Below are 13956 nucleotides of genomic sequence, written 5' to 3'. Positions count from 1 at the left end.
TTCTGAGGCTGCAGTTTCAGGCAAGGGCAGTTGTGTGATTGGACTAGGTTAGGGAACAAAGTAATAGGCAATGGGGGTGCGTGAGGAGGCTCACCGCTGAGAGTGACCCCCTAAATGCAGATCTGTCTCCGTAATGAGCCTTGCAAGCTGAGACAGCATTCTCAGTGGGGAGCACTGTTGGCTCAGGGGACTTTGTGTGCGGTGTAAGATCCGAGTTGTGAGATTCGTGCTTTATGAGGGAAGAGTGCACATGACCTGGGATCTTGGAGGTCAGAGTGCGGGTCTGAGAGGGACCCGGCAAAGCCCCGAGGCAGAAAGTGGGTCCCACAACATTGTAGACAAGCCTTCAGTTTCTGCCATGATGCAAGAGCTGCAGTGCTCAGGACAGCGCCACCTTTGGCCTCAATGGGAACTGCATGCAGAGTCAGCGTTGTTCTCAGATCTTTGCTTCATGTGCAAGGAACAGAGAGGACCTGAACTTCCTTAGGTGAAGGCAAGGGACAGACTCTGGCGAAACAGAAAAGACGCAGCCTACAGTAAGGGTCTTCTAACCATGTAGAAAACTCTGCTGCTTGCCTTCTGATTGCTGTGCTGAATTCTCAGGAAATCACCCTACTCACCTCCTTGGGACCTGAAAGCAGAGACAGAAGTGCCTAGTTGCAAAGTCCCTGCTAACTTATATCAGTATGTATGTACATATATATGTACATGTATATATGTTTGCATGTATATGTATATGAATATATTTGTGTGTATATTTGTAAACATGTATATATTTGCAGTACTTAATGATCACAGCCCTCATATATATATGTATATATTTATATATTTTGTCCATCTCCATATTTGTACATATCACAGTACATATTGAGCACATTCCTCATGAAGACTTTCTCCATATGCACACTTCACAATACTAACTTTTTGATGTGATTTCCATCCCCTTCCCTCTATCTCTTGATTCACTTCCCATATACTAAAGATGGATCTGGCTATTAACTATTAACAGCCTTTTATTTTGCCACTTATTTCCACTTAAAGAATGTGCTGTTTATGATTATGTGTCTGATTAATTTCACTGAACCTAGTAGACTCAAGGTGCACCCATTTGCCTGTGGGTGCCCTTTCTGTGGCAGAGTAGTCCCTCATTTTACATGCATAACTACATTTTCCTTAACCAGTCCTCTGTTTATGGAAATAAGAGCCACTTACAAGATTTAGGTATTGTGAATTATGCTGCTATAAACATGGATATATATGGTCAGGGTACTGTGATAACTTCACTTTTTTCAGGAACATAATTAGGAGAATATCTGGGTTTCATACAAATTCTAGTGTTCTTTTATACAGTATCCTGACTGAGTTCTTTAATGGTGGTTCCAGTTTACACTCCGACCAACAATGAAGAAGGCTTGCTTTTTCCCCCCCAGACTTGCGAGCATGTGTTATTATTTGATGTCTTGTAAATAGCCATTCTTTCTGCAGTCAGATGGAATCTCAATGTTTTAATTTGCCTTTCATGAGTAGCTAGCAATGCTAAACATTTTTTCTGCAATTTATTGGCCATTTCTACTACATCTGAGAAGTATCCATTCATTTAGATGACCATTTCTTCAATGGTTTTTTATTTGGAGGGCCTAGATTTTTCGTTAGTCCTTAGTATATTCTAGATATTCATGATTTGTCTGAGGAGGAGTACCTGGCAAAATGATCTTCCAATTCTGTAGGTTGTCTGTTAACTCTGTTGGTTGATTCCTCTGTGCAGTAGAAGTTTTTTTTTTAAATTTTATTTAATCCCATTTGTAGGGGCTGGGGATTTAGCTCAGCGGCAAAAGCGCCTGCCTGGCAAGCACAACGTCGTGAGTTCGGTTCCCGGTACCGGAGAAAAACCAAAAAAAAAAAAATAATAATCCCATTTGTAGTTTCTTGGTAATATTTCTCAGTTAAGTGCTGTTCTGTTCTGAAAGTCCTTGTCTACAACTTTGCATTTCAAACTTTTAAATAATTTGTCTTCCAACAGATTGTGTTTCCCTTTTATTATTTCAATCTCTGATTCATTTTCATTTTGTTGTAGTGCATCATGAGAGTCAGGGTTGCAGGTTCTACTTTTGGTATTTGTAAAATCAGTTTTCACTTTATCATTTGCTAAAGAATCTACATTTTACATCTGCTCCAACAAAAGTATTTGGGCTCCTTTTCAAAGAAAGCATTGTTGTGTTCCCTGAGGTTGCTTCTTTATCCTGCATTGTATTCTGTTGATCTACAGATCTGTTCTTTTGCCAGTATCATTATGCTTTTGTCAGTGGAAGTTTGTAGTGTAACGTGAAGCCAGCATTGTTATGCCCCCGTCTTGCTCTTGTTCCAGAGTACTACTTTTGATCTTTTAGGTCTCTTCCGGCTCCATATAAATTTTTGTATTGCTTTCTCTTGTTCTTTGCAGAATACTGTTTGTATTTTGATAGGTATTGCTTCACATTGGGGTAACGGTTTTGAAAATGTAGCCACTGTGACTACATAGGTTATGCCTATGTGGAAACAGGGGATGTCTGCATTTTGTGATATCCTCTTCAATTGCCTGTTCAGCTTAGTGTAGTATTCACTGTAGAGGTCTTTCTTTCCCTTGCTAGAGTTCATTTTAAGTATTTAATGTTTTTTAAAATTAAAATAATTTATTTTACAATTCCCCAGTTATATGAGCAGTATCATAATATACAGAAATAATGATCTCAATACTACTTTAAACATTTTAAGGCAGTTATGAATTAGCTTTGCTTTGAACAAATGGTATGGATAAGAGTTTCCAAAGAGAGTACCAAACAGGCTAAGTGAATTTTAATTACAATTTGGTTATTGATCTTTGCAAGTAAAGAGAACTTCTACTAAAAATGTGTTTCCAAGTGTTTTCCAACAAAGAAGAAAAATCTATTGGACTTATATTGAATTGGCTAATCACATTTCTACAGGTTTTTAAGGCATTTCACAATTCTTTTAATACTTTCATGCTATTATCATAACATCATCACTTATAGCATTCCAAGTTCACATAGTAAAGCATTCAAACAGTGTACACACTGACAATCCTTCTCTGAGGCTGGTCACATTTTCACTGATTTATAGACACTGGCATCTCTTGATCTGTTTAAGTGCTCAGTGAGCTACTTCACAAAGCAGGGCTAAAAGCCTGTAACTCTCACTCAGAGAGCCCATTACCTTCCTTGTAAATCCCTCTCTCCACTTCAGGTAAAGAAGGTGAAATGGGGTATTCATGTCAATTGTAGTCAGTAACACAGAAATCAGAAGTCCAGGCACCCTATTTGTGCTTCAGGTTCTGCAGTGTCACGCTGCCTCCCTAAAGCTGCATCTTGAACCCTGGGCTCTGGCTGCAGCTGCTCTCAGGATCAACCCCTCCCTCCACAGGCCTTCTCTGAAAACACCACTGCACTGCACACCTGTGAATCCTCACTGAGTCTGCCTGTTCCCTGTGTCAGGAGTTAAAGGCCAACCATCCTCACTTATGTCCTTATTGCCTGATGTTGGCACGAGCATAATTATAGTGTCAGGAATAGGATTTAGTGTTTGTGATACTATCATAAATTTTTGTTTCCATAATTTCTTTATCTGTGAGTTTCTTATTGCTCTTCAGGAACACTATTGACTTTTGCTATTGTATTTGTAACCTACAGTGCTACTGAACTTGGCTACTAATTGATGAAGTCTTTTAGTGAAGTGTTTTTGTTCTTTTACATAGATGATCAGGTCATTTGCAAACAATGATAATTTAGCTTCTCCCTTTCTTATGCAGAACCCATTCATTTCTTTCTCTTGCTTGATTACTCTCCCATTATTTCTGTGAAGAGGTTTTCAAAGGCTTTTGCTGTCTGCAGCTTTCTCTAATTCCAATCAGTCTTATGTTGTTTTTCTTTCCTTTAGCCTGTACCTGTTGTGTTGATTTTTCATGGTCTCTTGCAACTTTCAAGATAGCTTTTTCCTGGTCAGTGGTCACGTTCCTTTCTTCTACATTTGCTATTTTATACTTGCCTTCATTCACTCTCCTGCATATACTTTCAATGGACTGTTTCATCTCTTGCATTTCTGTTTTGATCTCTTTCATTGATTGCATTTCTTGTCTTTGTTTCTCATGGTTTCCATTGTGTTCCTGAGTGCTTCTGTTTACCTGTCTGTGTCTGCTTTAACGTCTTTCATTTTGATAGTTATTTCTTTTTGTACTTTGAGATTTTTTTCTATGATCTCTTGCATTTCTTTTTTTACTTCTGCTGCTATATTTCAGAGTGTTCCATTTGTTGGTTTTGGATTTCTTCTATCTCTTTGTGCTCTGGTCTTGTCCTGGGTGGGTTGGACATTTGGGATCACGTTTTGCTTTTTCATCTTGTCATTTTCTATTTTATTTTGTTTTTTGTTTTGATGCATTTAGATTTCTAATATTACATAGCCTTATCAGTGATGTTAAGGCCCTCCTAGGAGGTGTCTGTTCTTCAGAATGTCTCATTTTTGCCAGCACCAAGAACATTTCCTCACCAGCATTACTTTTTCAGCTGGCATTACCATACTGCTCTCTCTACCACCACTATATTCTTCTCTTTGGTAAGCTGTTCCGGAGCACTGGAGGAACTGCAGAGCACAGACTCACACTTCTCCCCTGAGAACCACCATCCTGAGGACAATGGAAGATGCACAGAGAGCAAACCTGTACTCCACTCACTCTCATCACCCACAGAGGGCAATGAAGTAAGTGCAGAGTGTGGACCTACACTCCTCTTGGCTTCTCTTTCCTGCACCATTTCCCATGAACAATGCAGTGAGCTCAGAGTGCAGATTCACATTCCAGTCACCTACACTGCAGCCCCAGGGAAATAGAGGAAGCACAGAGTGAAGTTTCACACACCACCTGGAAGCTGTGCTGTCCTGGACAATGGACAAAGCGTCGAGTACAGACTTATACTCCACTCACTGGCACCATATATCTGTAGGATGTATGTCTAGAACACATTTGTAGTCAATTTGATGCAACCTAAAAGTGTAAGTGAAGTAAATCAAACCCAGAAATCATTAATTGATGCATAGTTTGTTGAAAGGGAAATGGAAAAAAAAGAAGGAGAAAAGAAAGAAAACAATGCAAGCGAAGCTTTTGTGCACTGGGACATAGAAGGATTGAAGTGAAGAAAGGGCAATGGGAAAAAATGAATTAAGATTATTATGTACAGGTACAAACTTCCGGTGATAAATGTGGTAAGTATGTATGACAAATATGTACTAATTAAAAAATAAACATAAACCCCAAAGTAAAATAATTTAAAAAGTAAAAGAAAATAGAAATAATAGAAAACATAAATATAGATCCTCTGCAAATGAGAAAGCAATGGATGCACAGAAAAAGGTAGGAGCAGTTAGAGGGGAGTATGTCCTAAAAAGTAAGGTAGGTTATTTACATGCACCAAATCCCCAGGATGGATGTAAACATGATGTTCCACACATATTTAATTGCAAAATTTTTTAAAAAGTAAAAAATACATTTCTCACCTCCAATTTGATTTCTCATTGGTTCACGGGATTTAGGAATATGTAAAATGTGAAATAGTGTCATAAGAGTGGATCCCTACTCCCATCCAACTGCTGCCCTTGTGTTGGTACAGGAGGAGACAACTGATGTCAATCTTTTCTCTCTTTTCATTCTTCCCTACCTATCTCCCTATCACCACCACATACTCACAGAGAAGAGGCCAGAGGTAGACTCACAAAGAAGATGGCCACCAATCAGGTACAAAAATCCACCTTGCTTTTCCCGAGATGATGTTCAAGCAGGAAGTTCACAAGTTAAAAAGCAACCTGGGCCATTGAGCAGTACACTACCCAAAATTTTAGGAGAAGCATTGTGGATGTACACTGTCCTAGAGTGCTGTCCTAGCATGTGGGAGAACCTGGGCACAATGCTCAGTACTGCAGGGGAAACACACTAAGCTAAATCCACAAAGTACAAATAGAGGCCTCCCCAGAACACAACGTTCTTTTCTGGTATTTTCATCTGGATGCAGTAACAGCCTACATTATGCACAGATATATTTGTATTCTTGCCTCCCAGTGGGGTGGAATTAGTAGTGGGAGCACTCACAGAGGAATTCACAGCACTTTCATAACAGGAGGAAAGACAAGACAGAAGATCACACAGAAGAGTAGGAGAGTAGAATGAGATATCAAGTTCCAGCACACATCTGAGAGCATTGTGCTCACCGACAGCAGGGTGCATACATGTCTGATGTGTACACAGACCTTCCCGCAGGACACACCACACGGTGCACTGCTGAACACCCTCAATAAACTGAAGAGGTTTCAGAGGCCCAGAATTCACATGTGGTATGTTCCCTGAGCAAAATACTATGAAACTAAAAGTCAATAACAAGGAAATTGGGGAACTGTGCAAAACAAAGGGAAGGGAAACCCGGAATTCTCATTCACGCATATGATTTCTAGGCCTGCCTTCAAAACACACTACCTGGCTGAGAGACTTAGACCACAGGCTTTATTTTCTCATAGTTCCACAGGCTGCAATACCAGGATGAAGCTGCCCACAGGGATACAATCTCCCCAGCCCATCTCCCTGGCTTGCAGGTGGCCAGAGACATGCTGTGTGTTCACCTAATCCCGTTCTGTGTATACAGACCCCTGATATTTCCCAAGGCAACGTGTCCCAATCTCCCCTGTTCAAAAGGGAGTGAGAGAACCAGGGTCTTTCTGCCCTGTGAACAGTGTGCTGATTGTTGAAACACGTTTGGTAACACAGAAACACTTTTTTGCCAAGTGGACAAGAATAGTGATGGAGACTTAAGTGTGAAACCTGTCATTCCAGGGATACTGGTGTGATGGAGAAGGAGCATGGCTTAAGGTCTGGGAAAAGGAAATGAGATACTCAAAAGAATCAGGAGTCTTCACTTACCCAGTCAATTTCATAGACCTGTTCTGTTCACATATTCTGAAAGAGGAAACATTATCATGAGTGTGGAAGTTTTTGTTCTTTGACATCAAAATGCCACCCATTGGCCACCGGACTGACCTCCAGGGAAGCTTGGATGGTGTCCAAGAGCAGCCTCTCGACCTCAGAAATGTTACCCTTGCAGACATTACCATCATGACCCACCTGGCAAAGGCAACATCTCCCAGAATGTTATGCGCAGACTGAGAATAAGAATGTTCAGCTACAGAAACTCCAAAATCAGGGATCTTTCAAGTCAGCACAAAGAAGTGATGAAAAACAAGTAAACACAGGGGATTCATTTATGTTGTTCCCTTGGTTTGAAAGTCACCAGTCAGATGGAATTCAAGGTCAGCTTAAGGATGTTGTTTTAACTCTATTGCCTCTTTAAAGAACCTATGGCCAAGCACAAGCTCATGCTGAGGTCCTGCAGGGAAACCAATGTACAAATTCTTTGCAAGAGGTCAAAATTCCATACATGATAATATCCAGTGGATCACAGGATACATCAGAAGGGAAACTGGAATGAACTTTGAAGTGCACAAAAATGAAAACGTACATGTGTTGGGCTTGCTCTATAACCCAGTTGGAAAACTATGCCTAGTGTGTATGCGGCACTGCCTTTGATTGCCACCACTGCAAAAAAGAAAAGAAACTGAAAAAGTAAAAACCATGGCACAAAGTTTATCAATGCAGAGAAAGCAGGAGTCAGAAATATGAACTATACATCTTACTTTATAGAAAATACCATCAAACAAAAACCTCACATACAAAACATAGAAGAAATGACCAGACCCTCCCCAAACAAATGTATATAAGGCAGGAATAATAAATGTTAGTGCAGAAGCAATGGAATAGAGGACACAAATACGAGCAGAAATTGATGTAATAACATTTGGAAATTTTACGAGATTAATTAAATCAACACGTGTCAATAGACTAAGCAAGATAATAGAGAAGAGTCCAAAATTCCCAAAATCACTCTCAAAAGCTTTCTTGTGGATGAATATGAGACTTTCTGTAGAAGGCAAATAAGAGAGATGATATAAAACGCCCGACTGACAGTGGTCCTGGAGGAGGAAGGGAAGAAGAGTTGACTAGACAAAGGCAGGGAAATTTGGAGTCAGGAAGTCTATTCTGAACAATACTGTGATGTAGGGGCTGGGGATTTAGCTCAGCGGCAAAAGCGCCTGCCTAGCAAGCGCAAGGTCGTGAGTTCGGTTCCCGGTACCGGAGAAAAACAAAACAAAAACAAAAACAAAAACAAAAAAAAAATACTGTGATGTAGTTGTGATTCATTTGTGATTACCTATGTGTCAGAACCTGCTGAAACTGACATTGAAATTAGTGTAACTTATTTCAACCCTTGGAAACAAATGTGTCAACAATAATAGTGCTAAATCACTGTCTACGGCTACCGTGCAATTCCAAGTTGTGGCAAAGGCAGTGCAGATGTTCCCCTAGCACTCCCACTGAACACGAAGCTGGGAGGCTAGGGGCAGGCACACTGCATGTTTCTTGGGTTCCACTGGGTCCTTCAGAAGGACTCTCTCTCACAGAGTTTGGGGGAGAGATTGGGTGCAGGGAGGTCCACCTGGAGCATGACAGAGAGATCCGACCACCATGGTTAATCTCTACAGCTCCATGTGTGGTTCCCTGTTGTGTTTGAGAAGAACTGTGCACTGCCCCACCTAAAGCTAAAACAATTTTACCATGTCTGCAGGGCTCCAAGGCACTATAGGAACCATGCAAGGTAAGATACTCTTAGGGGATAAAGTAAAATCACATCAATGAATGCAAACTTGAATCACAAGACCTAAATGTATGAGGGTGTAGTAAAACAGTCAGGAAGAGAATGCCTTGGAGACACAGTACAAAGATACTTTTGACTGCTTTGTTTCTTTTTGGTAAGCATTTGACATGCTCATGATACTGAATAAAGACTCAAATCAATTGTTCAAAATTAAGAATATTCCTTTAATCTCAAAAGAGATTTGGAATTTCATTTTTGTACAACACCAGAATTGTTTAGATTTTGAGAAAGTGATTATTTCATTTTTATTCCTGTGGAGGATAGTTGCATTATTCTGAGATGAATTATGAAGTTGGCATTATCATCTTGTTTTGGAGGTTAAATATGTTTTAAGAAGTTTTTGAATGTGAAATTCACATAGGGTGAATTTCAGTGATTAATCTTGACAAGTAAACAAGCAGATGAAATTAGCAGTTCAACATAAGATGCTCCTAGATGTGTGTAGGGATCATAGACATGAGACCTTCAGTAATACCTATGGTCTCTGGCCCCTTCCCCTCTGGTACTGTTCCACAGTTCTGCTTCCCAACCAACATGAAATGAGCGGTTTTGTGCCTCCAAGACCTTTCCCATGCTGTTTCTGCCTTGGAGCCAGCCTGTCATACACTGAAAACAGGCACCAGTTAGCCCTTTACTCCTTGCAGTTGTGGTTATTGTCGCAACAACATGAGAAGCAAGTGTGGCACTGTCTTATGCTTCTGGAAGTGACCTTGGAAAATTACCAAAAAGAGTGAGACAGAAGACCTAGCATACACACATAAGCCACTCCACGTAAACACCAAAACATGCGGAAGGCCCGGGGGAGACTGGAGACTGTGGAGCTGGTCCCTGAGTGTGGGTAGGGGCAGGGAAGCTGAGGGCTGCATTGGTAGCACATGACAGCATCAGCCAGAGGAAAGTTTTGAAACTCCTGCCTCTGTATCACTGCACAGGCTGAGGCAGCCCCTCATACCAGAGATGCCAAAGACCTACTGTAACATTGGACAACAGGAAAAAAGAGACAAATAATGTGGTTCTAGAAATTGTGCTTATACCCATCTGAAACCACCCTAGTGGGTGAGAAGTGGCTTTGAAAACAATCACTATCTCAATGGAATGTAAGAATGTACCAGAAACAGAAGAGCGAGTAAAAATTGAATCATCTGTAGTAATAGTGGATATGCTTTAATCAAATAAATGTATGTAGCGTACCTCCATCCCTGTGCATACATATTTGTAAAAAAATGTACATAAGCATATTTCCATTAGACATGTAGTATACATAAACTAATACATGTGCACGTACACTTTCTATTAGTATTGTCTTGATGGACACCGTACACACTTTCTGTTTCTATGGAAATAAAGTCCACACAGACATTTGGAAGAGACTTTCCATAGCGTGCCAAGTCTAAGTGAATACTGAAGGTGACAGTGATGATCTAGAATATGAAAAGCTGGATCCCCTCACAGAAGCAGGACTCACTCCAGTTCCCTGCTGCTGCCCACCCTCCTCCCCCTGAACATCAGCCTTACAGAAGGACAGAGTTGGGAGGTCTGCCTCTGGCTGGTGACAAGATCTCATAGGATATATCTGTCATTGAGGAGGTCACCAAATACCTGATCCTCTCAGCCTTGCACAAGAGGTCAGTGTTAGAGATTCAGATCAGCCATATCAGCCTGAACACTTCCCCTTTATTGCATGGCTGCCATCGCATGGCACTTCTGGAGATCAAGGGAAGCTGACTGAGGTAGGCAGAACCAGAGTCCAGGCTCTGCTGGGAACCCAGCTGCCGATCCCAGGGAGAAGAGAGGGCACCTGCAGAATTTGTTCTGCCTCTGCAGCAAGACCCTGGGCTCACCATTGCATGTGACATCCACTGACTGCCTGCCTGATCTGTGGCATCAGAGCTACCTGACAGTCTTGTTCTGAGTTCCTTGCTACAGGTGAGGGTATCAGAGAGACCTGAGCTCAATTAGCAGGTGTAGATGATGGGCTGTGGTTGCTGTAAGAAAGCCCCAAGCAAAACACGAGACCCCAAATAATTCAGGTCACTCTCACTCATCAGTCTTGTACCCTCAGAAAGGATTTTCTAGGGAGGCCTGTTTACACCTAGGGCATCTTGGGAGTACAGCCTTGGTCTGAGGGGAACAGACTCAGGTCCATAGAGGATTTTCTCCTGGATGTGCCAGGAAAGCAGGTGCTGACCCCTGGGTAGGAAGGAGGGTACCACATGTTTGCCATTCCACTTGTTCCATCAGCCCTGGGAGAGCCCAGAAATGTTGCTGGTTGTAACCTCCACTGATGTGTCCTTCTTGGCTCAGATACTTCAGGTCTCTTCTGAGTTCCAGATACCAAGTGAGGGGAGCAGAGAGGGCTGGGCTCAGTTAGGATCACATTGAGGGTGTGTGAGGTATGACAGAGAGGTTCCCCAAACAATCTATATTTACCTGAGTTGTCAGCACTGGAGTCTTGGAAAGAAATCTCAGATCAGGAACACCTTGTTCTCAGGGGGCCCAACTGCAGGGTCTGGGAATTGTTCTGAGCCCCAGGCTTCAGAAGTGAGGATATAGTGGAGAGGACCTGGGATCAGGCAGCTCAAGGTAAGGGCTGTTGCTAGACTGATGAAATCTCTTCACAGAGAGGTCGCAGAATATTCTAGAGAACTCCCTGCTGCCTGCTTTGCAGGGCAAGTTGCAGAGATCTCAGAACAGCACCCAGTTTCAGCCCACTGTGAACTGTGAGGAAATTAGAGTCTTTGCTTGAGGTAATTGCTTCAAGTAGAACTAGCCTTAGTGAATGTGAGGTGTTGTGGGGAAGCAAGCAAACCTGTGCCCTGGTAGAGAAGAAACAGCTTATCCAGATCTGCCTCTGTTGTCAGAACTGCACCACACTGGGGGAGATTTGGGAGGATGAGCCCCTCCCCCTCATCAGCACAGGGATCCTGGAAGTCACCGCCTTGTTCTCAGGTCTGTGCTTCTGTGGGGTGATGAGACAGGACCTGGAGGAGGGAACCCAGCCCATAAGTCTGGAGGATTCCTTTGGAGGGCATTTCTGTCCAGGCTCTGGCATCACTGCTGGACGTGCGGTCCCCTACCTTCCATGGGTAAGGTCTGAGAAAGGTAAGAGTCTTCATCACAAAGAAGGTTTCTCAGTCCCTTAAACAGGGATGTCTTCCTACTTGATGATATCTACTATACATTTTGGTCCTTAATTACACTCTCGTTTTCTCACACCAGAGAGACAATGAGATATTTATACATGTGTATTCAATTTATGTCACTTAATACTACAGTCTCAAGTTTGGTCTATTTACCTAGAAATGTTTCAAGATTATCCTTCTGTACGGCTGAGTAGCACTGTATTTTATAAAAACCCTCTCTCTTCCTTCAAATTCATCTGTGCACCTTGAATTCCATCCTCTTTTTGGCTATTACTAGGGAACATGTTTGTCTCACCTCCTCATCCCATTTTATCCTTAGGATCCTCTAGTTCTTCTGTAGTCATGTTTGAAATTGTTAGCTTCATGTGGTCCAGTTTGCAGTACATAAACGTTGTAATCGGTATCCTGGTCTTGTTTGCAACCAAATAGACTTGCTTGTCTCAGCAGGAGTATTACCCAGGCTTGAGTTTATCAGTGTAGGAGACAGGAGGCGGGCAGTCATGAGCCTGAGGTATGTGGGACATTTGCGTTTCGGGAGAGCTTGTGATGAGCCGCCACACTGTTTTCCATAGTGACTGCACTAACAAACAACAAAGGATGATGGTTAAACAGAGCAAAACAGGGTTCTTCGGGATTGATCGACATCTGTTCACTGGAGCAAGATTTTCTGAAATGCCTCCACATTCGACGAGGAGAAATGGAATTATTTACAGATAATGAGAAAACATATGATAAATTTCTACCAATTAATCAAATGTCCTAGAACTAATAATTGAATTTATATATGTCACAGTATACAAGATAATTATACTTGCATTTCTACACTGAAATGCTGAACTGTAAATTGTAGTTGAACAGTGTGATTTACAATAAGATTAGATGATATGAATTAACAGATAAATCTAACAAAATATGAAGTAGTTCTATACATTGAGAAATATATTATTTTAGAAAGAGGAGATAATAAAGGTCTAAATAAATACAGATATAAGCCTTGGTCAAGACACAGATGACTAACTATTATTACAGTGATTGATCCTTTTCAAATAACCTTATTCAAATCATTGGTCTCAAAATGAAAATTCTAACATCCATAAAATACACAAAGGATCTAGAACAGCGAAAGGAAATCTTTAACATAGAACAAAGATACAGTTACCCTGCTTCAAGAACTATAAACTAACAACAATTGAGACATTGACATAACTATAGAAATATATCCCTGTGAAAGAATGACGTTCAGGAATAGATCCATATGTATCTGCATCTATTAACAACAATGGTGAAGACCTAAACAAAGATTAAGAGAGAGAAAGGAGACTCACAAAAATAACTAGTCCTGAGTCCTCTGGATATCCATATGCACAGGATAAGCCTGGATCCATACTATACCTACCTACATTTATATCTATCAACAGTAATAGAAATGATATTTCTCTATTAGGTTTCTTAGCCTTGTGACAAAATACAGACACCACAAGTGAAAGGAAGTGGGGTGTATTCGGGCTCGCAGTTTTCAACCAAGAAGCAAAGAGAGAAGGGCAGAGAATACACCTTCCAGTGTTGCTCGAAGTGACCCACCTACCTTTTAGCCAGGCCCCTCCTCTAAATCAGGGACGTTTGGGGGACATTTTAGATGTGAATCATAGCAGTTTATCTCTCCACAGCGAAACAGAAACACAAACAGGGATATTTTGAAGGATTACATCATGAGATTGTGACATCAATCGTGTTGGAGCACAGTGGGACAGGCTAGCAGTTTGAAAACTCGCACATCATTTCTTTTTTTTTCTTAAAATATGTTACCTTACCATTTGATTAAATTTCACACATTATTTGGGAAGTTCAAAGTGATATTTCATGACAGTGGACACTTATCAAACCTAGTATAGCTTTATCCACTCTCTGCCATCCCCTTCCCATCCTCTGGTAAACTGACACACAGGGTAGGTTCCTGCCCCGTGCTTCCTGAATTCACCCTGGAAAACAGTGGAAGACAGAGACACTAAAGCCTC

This window comes from Chinchilla lanigera, unplaced genomic scaffold, assembly GCF_000276665.1.
Source record: "Chinchilla lanigera isolate Chin_1 unplaced genomic scaffold, ChiLan1.0 scaffold00097, whole genome shotgun sequence".
Classification (NCBI taxonomy): domain Eukaryota; kingdom Metazoa; phylum Chordata; class Mammalia; order Rodentia; family Chinchillidae; genus Chinchilla; species Chinchilla lanigera.
The sequence above is the reverse complement of the archived record's forward strand: the minus strand, read 5'-3'. Positions refer to the sequence as shown.